Raw genomic sequence first — 11,321 nt, 5'->3', positions numbered from 1 at the left:
GATCTGGCCCGTATATCATCGTTGGCTTAGCTAGCGAGGCGGACCGTGAAAAACACACCACAGAACAGGCAACCGAAAATTTAAAACTTCTAGGCTTCGAGCTCGTAGAGTCTCCGGAGCAAATCGCCGCTCGAACAATCCTTGCCCGTCGAGTCGACGATTATATACTGAAAAAAACCAGCGAGGATCTCCGAGAGGAGATCGAAGAAAAAAACGGAATCCAGATCGACGACATAAAACTCATACAAAAAGTACACATGATCAAACTAAAGCTACGATCGAGACAGCAGGCAGAACAGGCGCAGAAGAAAGGAATCAAACTCTTTTCCCAAATAATACCCTCTTACAACGTCAGCATTGAGGAATACCGTCCGGTAAATCAATGTTATAAGTGTTATAAATTCAGTCATAGAACAAACCAATGTAAGGAGAAAGAACAAGTGTGCTCTAAGTGTGCAGCTAAGGGCCACGATTATAGAAACTGCCAATCAACCACATTAAAATGCGCTAACTGTGACGGCGAACACGTTGCTGTCTCGTTCAAATGCCCAGTTAAACGCACCCAGCAGCAACAACAAAACTCCATAACAGCAACACCAACAACCTCTTCACAGCCAAACAACTCCTACGCTCAAGCAGCCACACCTGCCACCCCAACACACATGAACACAATTTCTAACACAAACATGGAAAAACTGCTACTAGCCGAAATTATAATCAAATATTCCATACAAACCTCCTTCGGTGACCTGAGAAAACAAGCAGAAACCATGAACTCACTGCTGGAGTACAATGGTTGTCCAACAATAAAACTCCCACCAAATTTCACACAAACAAATCAACAACACTACCAACAAAAGCTTGTGGAACAAACAGAAGCCCCTACACAAACAAACCAACAACACCACCTTGCTGAACAAACAGAAGCTCCTACAGTCCCTAATCAGGAACCAAACTCCTCCTCCACCGAACAATCCAGCCTCCTTCCAACCGGGAACCTAGCTACCGGTGAGGACACAGTTTCTGGGAAAACGCAACCCAACAGCCCCACTCCTACCACTACCTCCACCACAAAAACGAACGAAAACACACCAACACAAGCCAGTAACACCGCACATAAAAGACACATTCCGGGTACACAACCCACCTCCCCTAGACCCACACGAACCACATCGAGAGTTAAGAAAACATGATTACGATCATGCAACTAAATTGTCGCGGCTACTGGAATAACCGGCACCTTATTTCAGAAGCTATTCGATCAACCGACCCAGACATCGTCCTCCTGAACCACACAGGTTCACCAACAAAACCAATTAAGCTATATGGATATAACACACGTTACACTACAGGTACACGTCATGATGGCGTAGCTGTCATGGTCAAATGCACCATCAAACACATCCACATAACCGACTGGCCTTCAGCACACTTCCTGGCCACCAGGATCGAAACACAACACGGGATATTTCTTATTGCCACCACATACAGCAGACCGGATACAGGGCTCCCTCTCACCAGTCTCAACAATCTCTTCAATCACACAAACATACCAGCCTATATACTGGCAGACCTCAATGCCAGTCACACAGCATTTAGACACACCAAGAACAACCAACATGGACACCAACTTCTACAACTTACACAACTGAAACGCCTCCGTTTCCTTGGCCCTGACTTTCCTACCTGCTATACCCACAATGGGAATGGCAGGCCGGATCTCATCCTCTCCAACCGGCAATCCCTACCTTTCCATCACCACATCTCCTACGGACCCATCTGTGGTTCAGACCACGTCCCCCTAATTCTAAAAATATCCTCAAACCCCATATCTATCCCATCCCCACCTGTCCCCGACTACCGCTCCGCCGACTGGGAGGGATTCAGGAAAACTCTTTCAGACCTACACCAACCACCACAGCTCGAAGGCCAACCCTATACAATAATAGACAGTGCCCTAGAGACACTACATAGTGACATCCTGACATCAGCCAACAGACACACACCAAAGAAACAACACAAAATTCACATAGACTTCAGACCCTCCATAAAAACACAACGACTACTAGTGTGCTACAGAACACGCTTTTTACAAAACATGCACAACCACATACCCATCTACAGAGACCTCTGCACCCTTCGCACACACATACTAAATAGCCTACAGGATGACCACAGCGCTCACTGGAGGAACCTAGTCTCCCTTATGGACGGAGCTCGCTGCAAAAATCCTACTCAGTTCTGGCACATGGTGCACAAGCTGAAGGGATGCCACCGGGAAAGATTCGAGTACCTCCTAGTGAACGGTGATCGAGTCACCAACCCAGACCAGGTCACCAACACCTTCCAGACACACTGGTGCAACACCTTCCAACCACACCCTTTCCCTCCCCATGAGCCCAGTATTGCCCACATACACCACATCACCGATCTTGTGCGCCGAAACATAGCAAACACGCTACCACATAACATTATACACTTAACACACCTAGATCCCCAACACCCTCTCACCACACCCATTGAGGAGGAGGATGTCACCAGGTTGCTCAGACATACTCCGCGGCGAGCCCCCGGCCCCTCAGGAGTCACATGGCCGATGGTGCGGAGCCTTCCTCCAGAAATCATATCCAGCCTGACAAAAATTTTCAATGCTTGCCTCGCCTCTGGATACTTCCCAAAGGCTTTCAAAATTTCAAACATCACCCTTATTGCCAAGCCCGGAAAAAACTCTCACTTACCAGAAAACTATCGCCCCATAAGCCTCCTTGAAATTCTTGGAAAAACTTTTGAACGTCTAATCAACTTAAGATTGAGAGCGTTCCTCGAATGTAACGGATTGCTGGCACCACAGCAGTTCGGTTTCCGGAGGAACGCCTCAACTGAGGACGCCCTTAACAGCATAGTAGCCTACCTAAATTTCAACAAGCCATATTACAAGACAGCACTCGTGACAAAAGATGTCAAGAAAGCTTTTGACACCGTTTGGCACACCGGTTTGAAATACAAAATTTGTAATAACTTCAATCTCCCTTTTCTAACACAACGCATCTTGTGTAGTTTTCTGGATGAGAGACAGACAAGAATCCGCCACCAGGGCAACTTTTCGCCATTTTTCACCCCTCAGGCTGGAGTCCCACAAGGCTCCGTACTCTCCCCCACCCTTTTTAACATGTACACAGCTGACCTACCCCTCCCAGCCCACAATGACTCACTAACTATTCAATACGCGGACGATGTAACGCAATTGGCCCGTGCCAGGTCGTTAGATCTCCTAACCGACAAAATTCAATGGGAACTGATGGCGACTAGCCTGTGGGAGATGAAATGGCGAATTCTCTCCCATCCCGAAAAATCAAAAGTCACTTATTTCAACATTAAAAGAAGTCAGCCCCGCCAAATCTCACTAAACAGAATTACTCCAATCCCCACCCCAATCCCCATCAGTAACAACAACAAAGTGCTTGGCCTCACCATAGATAAGCACCTCAACTTCAATATACATATAAAACAAAAAGCAACCATAGCCGCCAAGGCCCTGAGCAACCTGGAAAGATTTCGCGACAGCAGCACAAAAACAAAACTTCACCTCTACAAAGCTTTCATTCTCCCTCTCTTAACCTACTGCCCTCTTGCCCTCTCTCTCTCTGCTCCCTCCAACCTCTCTAAACTTCAAAAAGTTCAAAACCGAGCAATTCGTTTCGCTCTTGGGACGAAATGGTTCGACTTCCAAACCTCTCTCTCCATTCACCAGGAGTCCAACATCCCCCCCCTTAACATAACACTCCACAATAGAATCGAAAAACAACTAAGCTCCTTCTCCGACAGACACACAATCACATACAATTTCATTACCAACCTCCCCCCACCTTTCCGTCACCTGCCGCACTGCAATCTCCTTGATCCTCCCACTGTGCCTCCTGAACCTGTTTTCTAATAATGGACTCCTCCTTTCTTCCCTTCACTATCTCCTTTCTCTGTACCACTCATGGTGTCTGAGTGGCATCATCGTCGTTCTCTCGTTCACGTGGGCGGTCCCGCGTGCCAACACCTAGTGGTTTTTTCATATTTTTTGTCTTATGGTTTTGTATTCATATTTTTGTTTTTGTGCATTATTTTTCTGTCTCGCAGCCTAGGTTTTAAGGTGGCACCGGACCGCTCTTGGGAAAGGGACGCGACAAAAAATCACCGCCATTAACATACCATGCCTCTGACCGAGGGAGTGGGGTCGTGTGGCAACACCTAGTGGTTTTTTCATATTTTTTGTCTTATGGCTTTGTATTCATATTTTTGTTTTTTATACATTATTTTCTTGCCTCGCAGCCTAGGTTTCAAGGGGGCACCGGACCACTTCCAGAGAGACGGGGATAGCACGAACCGCACTCCTCCCACTGACGTCACGGCAATGGGGCCCCCGGACGTCGGCATGACGTTCCGGTAGCGGTACCCCCCGAGGTAGTTAAGGAGCGGCCAGTACTGATGATGGGGACGGTAACCACACCATTCAGTGGAAGCCACTTCACCCCCCACACAGAGGTAGTTGGGTGCGGCAAGGGCTGGGCAGGAAGGTAGTCAAGAGATGGTGGGGCGGGGCCCTGGAAGCATCCATGCAGGAATCCCCATTCACCCCCCGCCACCAGCGACTTACCGCGTGCAAGCAGATGGTATTAGATTTGACCCCTCGTTGCGGTGAGGGAGCCTTTTCGAGCCTCTGTCATTGCACATCCTACCATCATGTCAATCATTATCACAAACCATCCTCACCCTCCCCATGCACATAACACCACAACATTTTTTATACTTCTCTTTTCTTTAGCAGGTTGGCCTTTTTGCAGGAAGAGTCACAGGACAAGAGCAGAAAGGACCGACACCGCTTTTTCACCCACCACATTACATCATACATTAAATATCCCTGCCATCACCAAATCACTCTACTACTATCCGTGGTTCGGAACCCACGTAAAACTGTAGGTCCCTCCGCTATACGGATGTACTTCTTCCTCTGTCCTTCTTTGAACCAATAAAAAGCAAAAAAAAAAAAACCCTTTCTACTCTGACTGTCCTTCACTCCTCTTTCACATCCTGATGGTGCAGGCTCTGGATAGTCTGGCCCCTAACTTGTGCGTGGTTTGGCCCGGGGTTTTGGGTGCGTGGGCGGCGTTCGTGGCTGTGGCTGTGTTGGGCTTGGCCTGCTCGGTTGGTGGCGGACTCTCCTGCTTTCCCCGATAAAGACCTTGTCCCCCTTGCCATCTTAGCATGAATATAACACGTAAAAAAAAAAAAAAAAAAAAAAAAAAAAAAAAAAAAAAAAAAAAAAAAAGATGTCCTTCCTCATTGAAATTGCGCCTGGGTTAAGCCCCAGTGACTATTTCTCCTACTACAATTCCCTTCTTATCACCCCCCTATTCTTCCCACTATCCCCACTTCCCCCTCCCCATCTTTTCTCTCTTTGTTATGTTATTTTGAGGCACACTTCCTCAAGCCCTGGTAGCAGAAGGTTCTCCCAGCTCCTACCTCCCAGCCGCAGCCAGCCAACCAGCAGCCAGCTCCGAAGGAAGAAGGTCCGCCCTACACCGAGCCGCCGAGTCACAAGCTCCGCCTACCGGGTCCGGAAAGAACCAATAGTCACCCAGCACCGCTCCCGCTCTCACTCCTGCGTCTTTTAAAAGACCTGCAGGTGGCAAGGCGCACACACTCGCCCACGAGCTGCCGAAAAAGGAGCATCTTCGCTCCCAACGACTCTACAAAGAAAAAGGCTTTGGCCTACTAACAAAAAAGAATACCGATAGACAACCCGGCAGTCACTTCGAGGAGCCGCGGTCTTCCCTACGTTCCCTGTGGAGAGAGCCTCACCTAAGGGATATCGCTGGAAGATCGCAGTAACTCATTGGTATAAGTGACTTTTGCCAACTGTTCCTCCTTCTCCACCTTTCTTTTCTTCGTACCGGCGACAGAGTCAGGATCGGGCCTTAGGCAAGCCCGCTCCGCGCTCTTTAGCCACCGGGGCCTCTAGTGTTGGCTAGAGCAGCCCAGAGACACCTCGGTAGCGTACAAGCCCTACCTCAGGGCTAGATATTCAGGGTTTCTTCCCTCCAGCTAGGATCCCCCTCGGGATATAGGTTCTAGGGCGATAGGAAACAACAACAGGTTGTTTATAGGCCACTCGTGGTTGTAGCACCCAAAAGGCTGTAGCGCCACAAGGCTGTAGCGCCACTTACTTTTAAAAACACTTTTTCACCACAGATTCTTCCACAAGGCTGCAGTATCATAGGGCCCGGCCCTATGATAAGATGGCCGCTCCACGCCCCCCTGATCGGACTATAAGGTACCGGATAAAGACTGCAAGCATTCCTGCCGACATCAGCAATTCGTTCTTTACCAGAACACAGGTACCCCATACAAAATGTTTCCGATCTGGCCCGTATATCATCGTTGGCTTAGCTAGCGAGGCGGACCGTGAAAAACACACCACAGAACAGGCAACCGAAAATTTAAAACTTCTAGGCTTCGAGCTCGTAGAGTCTCCGGAGCAAATCGCCGCTCGAACAATCCTTGCCCGTCGAGTCGACGATTATATACTGAAAAAAACCAGCGAGGATCTCCGAGAGGAGATCGAAGAAAAAAACGGAATCCAGATCGACGACATAAAACTCATACAAAAAGTACACATGATCAAACTAAAGCTACGATCGAGACAGCAGGCAGAACAGGCGCAGAAGAAAGGAATCAAACTCTTTTCCCAAATAATACCCTCTTACAACGTCAGCATTGAGGAATACCGTCCGGTAAATCAATGTTATAAGTGTTATAAATTCAGTCATAGAACAAACCAATGTAAGGAGAAAGAACAAGTGTGCTCTAAGTGTGCAGCTAAGGGCCACGATTATAGAAACTGCCAATCAACCACATTAAAATGCGCTAACTGTGACGGCGAACACGTTGCTGTCTCGTTCAAATGCCCAGTTAAACGCACCCAGCAGCAACAACAAAACTCCATAACAGCAACACCAACAACCTCTTCACAGCCAAACAACTCCTACGCTCAAGCAGCCACACCTGCCACCCCAACACACATGAACACAATTTCTAACACAAACATGGAAAAACTGCTACTAGCCGAAATTATAATCAAATATTCCATACAAACCTCCTTCGGTGACCTGAGAAAACAAGCAGAAACCATGAACTCACTGCTGGAGTACAATGGTTGTCCAACAATAAAACTCCCACCAAATTTCACACAAACAAATCAACAACACTACCAACAAAAGCTTGTGGAACAAACAGAAGCCCCTACACAAACAAACCAACAACACCACCTTGCTGAACAAACAGAAGCTCCTACAGTCCCTAATCAGGAACCAAACTCCTCCTCCACCGAACAATCCAGCCTCCTTCCAACCGGGAACCTAGCTACCGGTGAGGACACAGTTTCTGGGAAAACGCAACCCAACAGCCCCACTCCTACCACTACCTCCACCACAAAAACGAACGAAAACACACCAACACAAGCCAGTAACACCGCACATAAAAGACACATTCCGGGTACACAACCCACCTCCCCTAGACCCACACGAACCACATCGAGAGTTAAGAAAACATGATTACGATCATGCAACTAAATTGTCGCGGCTACTGGAATAACCGGCACCTTATTTCAGAAGCTATTCGATCAACCGACCCAGACATCGTCCTCCTGAACCACACAGGTTCACCAACAAAACCAATTAAGCTATATGGATATAACACACGTTACACTACAGGTACACGTCATGATGGCGTAGCTGTCATGGTCAAATGCACCATCAAACACATCCACATAACCGACTGGCCTTCAGCACACTTCCTGGCCACCAGGATCGAAACACAACACGGGATATTTCTTATTGCCACCACATACAGCAGACCGGATACAGGGCTCCCTCTCACCAGTCTCAACAATCTCTTCAATCACACAAACATACCAGCCTATATACTGGCAGACCTCAATGCCAGTCACACAGCATTTAGACACACCAAGAACAACCAACATGGACACCAACTTCTACAACTTACACAACTGAAACGCCTCCGTTTCCTTGGCCCTGACTTTCCTACCTGCTATACCCACAATGGGAATGGCAGGCCGGATCTCATCCTCTCCAACCGGCAATCCCTACCTTTCCATCACCACATCTCCTACGGACCCATCTGTGGTTCAGACCACGTCCCCCTAATTCTAAAAATATCCTCAAACCCCATATCTATCCCATCCCCACCTGTCCCCGACTACCGCTCCGCCGACTGGGAGGGATTCAGGAAAACTCTTTCAGACCTACACCAACCACCACAGCTCGAAGGCCAACCCTATACAATAATAGACAGTGCCCTAGAGACACTACATAGTGACATCCTGACATCAGCCAACAGACACACACCAAAGAAACAACACAAAATTCACATAGACTTCAGACCCTCCATAAAAACACAACGACTACTAGTGTGCTACAGAACACGCTTTTTACAAAACATGCACAACCACATACCCATCTACAGAGACCTCTGCACCCTTCGCACACACATACTAAATAGCCTACAGGATGACCACAGCGCTCACTGGAGGAACCTAGTCTCCCTTATGGACGGAGCTCGCTGCAAAAATCCTACTCAGTTCTGGCACATGGTGCACAAGCTGAAGGGATGCCACCGGGAAAGATTCGAGTACCTCCTAGTGAACGGTGATCGAGTCACCAACCCAGACCAGGTCACCAACACCTTCCAGACACACTGGTGCAACACCTTCCAACCACACCCTTTCCCTCCCCATGAGCCCAGTATTGCCCACATACACCACATCACCGATCTTGTGCGCCGAAACATAGCAAACACGCTACCACATAACATTATACACTTAACACACCTAGATCCCCAACACCCTCTCACCACACCCATTGAGGAGGAGGATGTCACCAGGTTGCTCAGACATACTCCGCGGCGAGCCCCCGGCCCCTCAGGAGTCACATGGCCGATGGTGCGGAGCCTTCCTCCAGAAATCATATCCAGCCTGACAAAAATTTTCAATGCTTGCCTCGCCTCTGGATACTTCCCAAAGGCTTTCAAAATTTCAAACATCACCCTTATTGCCAAGCCCGGAAAAAACTCTCACTTACCAGAAAACTATCGCCCCATAAGCCTCCTTGAAATTCTTGGAAAAACTTTTGAACGTCTAATCAACTTAAGATTGAGAGCGTTCCTCGAATGTAACGGATTGCTGGCACCACAGCAGTTCGGTTTCCGGAGGAACGCCTCAACTGAGGACGCCCTTAACAGCATAGTAGCCTACCTAAATTTCAACAAGCCATATTACAAGACAGCACTCGTGACAAAAGATGTCAAGAAAGCTTTTGACACCGTTTGGCACACCGGTTTGAAATACAAAATTTGTAATAACTTCAATCTCCCTTTTCTAACACAACGCATCTTGTGTAGTTTTCTGGATGAGAGACAGACAAGAATCCGCCACCAGGGCAACTTTTCGCCATTTTTCACCCCTCAGGCTGGAGTCCCACAAGGCTCCGTACTCTCCCCCACCCTTTTTAACATGTACACAGCTGACCTACCCCTCCCAGCCCACAATGACTCACTAACTATTCAATACGCGGACGATGTAACGCAATTGGCCCGTGCCAGGTCGTTAGATCTCCTAACCGACAAAATTCAATGGGAACTGATGGCGACTAGCCTGTGGGAGATGAAATGGCGAATTCTCTCCCATCCCGAAAAATCAAAAGTCACTTATTTCAACATTAAAAGAAGTCAGCCCCGCCAAATCTCACTAAACAGAATTACTCCAATCCCCACCCCAATCCCCATCAGTAACAACAACAAAGTGCTTGGCCTCACCATAGATAAGCACCTCAACTTCAATATACATATAAAACAAAAAGCAACCATAGCCGCCAAGGCCCTGAGCAACCTGGAAAGATTTCGCGACAGCAGCACAAAAACAAAACTTCACCTCTACAAAGCTTTCATTCTCCCTCTCTTAACCTACTGCCCTCTTGCCCTCTCTCTCTCTGCTCCCTCCAACCTCTCTAAACTTCAAAAAGTTCAAAACCGAGCAATTCGTTTCGCTCTTGGGACGAAATGGTTCGACTTCCAAACCTCTCTCTCCATTCACCAGGAGTCCAACATCCCCCCCCTTAACATAACACTCCACAATAGAATCGAAAAACAACTAAGCTCCTTCTCCGACAGACACACAATCACATACAATTTCATTACCAACCTCCCCCCACCTTTCCGTCACCTGCCGCACTGCAATCTCCTTGATCCTCCCACTGTGCCTCCTGAACCTGTTTTCTAATAATGGACTCCTCCTTTCTTCCCTTCACTATCTCCTTTCTCTGTACCACTCATGGTGTCTGAGTGGCATCATCGTCGTTCTCTCGTTCACGTGGGCGGTCCCGCGTGCCAACACCTAGTGGTTTTTTCATATTTTTTGTCTTATGGTTTTGTATTCATATTTTTGTTTTTGTGCATTATTTTTCTGTCTCGCAGCCTAGGTTTTAAGGTGGCACCGGACCGCTCTTGGGAAAGGGACGCGACAAAAAATCACCGCCATTAACATACCATGCCTCTGACCGAGGGAGTGGGGTCGTGTGGCAACACCTAGTGGTTTTTTCATATTTTTTGTCTTATGGCTTTGTATTCATATTTTTGTTTTTTATACATTATTTTCTTGCCTCGCAGCCTAGGTTTCAAGGGGGCACCGGACCACTTCCAGAGAGACGGGGATAGCACGAACCGCACTCCTCCCACTGACGTCACGGCAATGGGGCCCCCGGACGTCGGCATGACGTTCCGGTAGCGGTACCCCCCGAGGTAGTTAAGGAGCGGCCAGTACTGATGATGGGGACGGTAACCACACCATTCAGTGGAAGCCACTTCACCCCCCACACAGAGGTAGTTGGGTGCGGCAAGGGCTGGGCAGGAAGGTAGTCAAGAGATGGTGGGGCGGGGCCCTGGAAGCATCCATGCAGGAATCCCCATTCACCCCCCGCCACCAGCGACTTACCGCGTGCAAGCAGATGGTATTAGATTTGACCCCTCGTTGCGGTGAGGGAGCCTTTTCGAGCCTCTGTCATTGCACATCCTACCATCATGTCAATCATTATCACAAACCATCCTCACCCTCCCCATGCACATAACACCACAACATTTTTTATACTTCTCTTTTCTTTAGCAGGTTGGCCTTTTTGCAGGAAGAGTCACAGGACAAGAGCAGAAAGGACCGACACCGCTTTTTCACCCACCACATTACATCATACATTAAATATCCCTGC

This window comes from Scylla paramamosain, unplaced genomic scaffold (genome assembly GCF_035594125.1).
Source record: "Scylla paramamosain isolate STU-SP2022 unplaced genomic scaffold, ASM3559412v1 Contig121, whole genome shotgun sequence".
Classification (NCBI taxonomy): domain Eukaryota; kingdom Metazoa; phylum Arthropoda; class Malacostraca; order Decapoda; family Portunidae; genus Scylla; species Scylla paramamosain.
The sequence above is the reverse complement of the archived record's forward strand: the minus strand, read 5'-3'. Positions refer to the sequence as shown.